Source organism: Bos javanicus, chromosome 8 (genome assembly GCF_032452875.1).
Source record: "Bos javanicus breed banteng chromosome 8, ARS-OSU_banteng_1.0, whole genome shotgun sequence".
NCBI lineage: Eukaryota > Metazoa > Chordata > Mammalia > Artiodactyla > Bovidae > Bos > Bos javanicus.
Window position 1 is genome coordinate 98326904 of NC_083875.1, and position 1798 is coordinate 98328701.

Genomic DNA, 1798 nt, shown 5'->3' on the forward strand with positions numbered 1-1798 from the left:
AGAGTAGATAGTAGATTCTTTTCAAAGTATTTGTGTAATAACAATCTCCATAATGACAAACATTTGTGGAGCAATTTCTCTTCTATATCATCTCATGGGTATCTTCCAGTGAACTTGACATGACTGTCCCTATTTTACAGAGGAATAAACTAAAGCTTAGAGAAGTTAAATCTCTTGCCCAAGGCCATGAAGTTGAAGCTGGATTCAAGATTTCAACTATGATCTTTTGACAATTTGATGGTGATTATCTTTGTTTCCTATACCTGTTTGTAACACACACCTGTTGGTTCTATATAACCTAGGTATTTTAATTAGGTAACAACTGAAGAAATAGTTTTAGCAGATGGACGAGATATTCTAATTCCACAAATTGAAAACTAAAAAAGAGACCGAGGAGCTGAAAGAGTGTAGGTGAATTCTTAGGGGAGCTTGTTGCCTTGCGTGTGTGTTCAGTCATGTCCAGCTCTTTGCAACCCTATGGACTGCAGCCCACCAGGCTCCTCTGTCCACAGGATTTTCCTGGCAAGAATACTGGAGTGTGTTGCCATTTACTCCTCTAGGGGACCTTCCTGACCCAGAGATCAAACCCACAGCTCCAGAGACTCCTGCATTAGCAGGCAGGTCTTTACCACTGAGCCACCTGGCAGGCCCAAAGTGTTAATATCACATTGTTGCTATTTAGAGAAGGCCCAAAATGCCAGATACACCGGGGAACTGGCTGAGGAGGAAGAGAAGAATAAGGTGTAAGAGAAGCTACCACAGGGATGAGGGGAGTTTTAACATGGCAGATGGAGCAGGGAGAGGTCTCAGCTTTCCACCCCTACACCTCTTGGAAGTTTTCTCCGCCTCCCTCAGCAGACTTCATCTGTCTTCCCTCTGTGCTCTCTTCCCTACTTATTCTGGATAGCTCTTTGCCCCACAGCTCTTTTTTTTTTTTTTTGGTCAGATAGAGATTTTATTTTATTTTTATTTTTTTAATTGGACGATAATTGCTCTACAAAAATATGGAATGCTTCATGAATTTACATGTCATCCTGGTGCAGGGGCCACATTAATCTTCTTTGTATCATTGTAATTTTAGTTCAAGTGCTGCTTTCACAGGGGTTTTCTCTCTCATTCTATGAGCTTCCTGAGGGCAGGAGTTGGTCTGATTTCCACCAACCTCGCACTGCCTTGCATGGCGCAGTGGAGATATCTGACTAGTGCTGTTTAGATGAACAAATGAATAGTGAATGGATGACAATTAATGAGATGGATTGAAGTCTATCTTCTTGGGACTTTTCTTTATTTGGTAAATCTCAAAGTTCTTTTCAAGTATAAATAGGAATACTATGTAGAAAGAATCTCCAGAGATAGTAATGATGTAGGAATACAATGGATCGCTAGCTCAGTGGGTCTGAGAAGGTTGTTCAGTGGCTCAGTCAAGTCTGACTCCTTGCTTCCCTGTCTTTCACCATCTCCCAAAGTTTGTTCCGGAGAAGGCAATGGCACCCCACTCCAGTACTCTTGCCTGGAAAATCCCATGGACGGAGGAGCCTGGTGGGCTGCAGTCCATGGGGTCGCTAAGAGTCGGACACGACTGAGCGACTTCACTTTCACACACTGGAGAAGGAAATGGCAACCCACTCCAGTGTTCTTGCCTGGAGAATCCCAGGGATGGGGGAGCCTGGTGGGCTGCTGTCTATGGGGTCGCACAGAGTCGGACACGACTGAAGCGACTTAGCAGCAGCAGCAGCAGCAAAGTTTGTTCAAACTCAAGTCCATTGAGTCAGTGACGCCATCCAACTATCCCATCTTC

General features: G+C 44.0%; 1 pseudogene; it reads right to left on the reverse strand.

The window, feature by feature from the left end:
* Positions 1-998: 998 nt before the first annotated feature.
* Positions 999-1099, reverse strand: LOC133253521 (U6 spliceosomal RNA; annotated as a pseudogene).
* Positions 1100-1798: the final 699 nt, after the last annotated feature.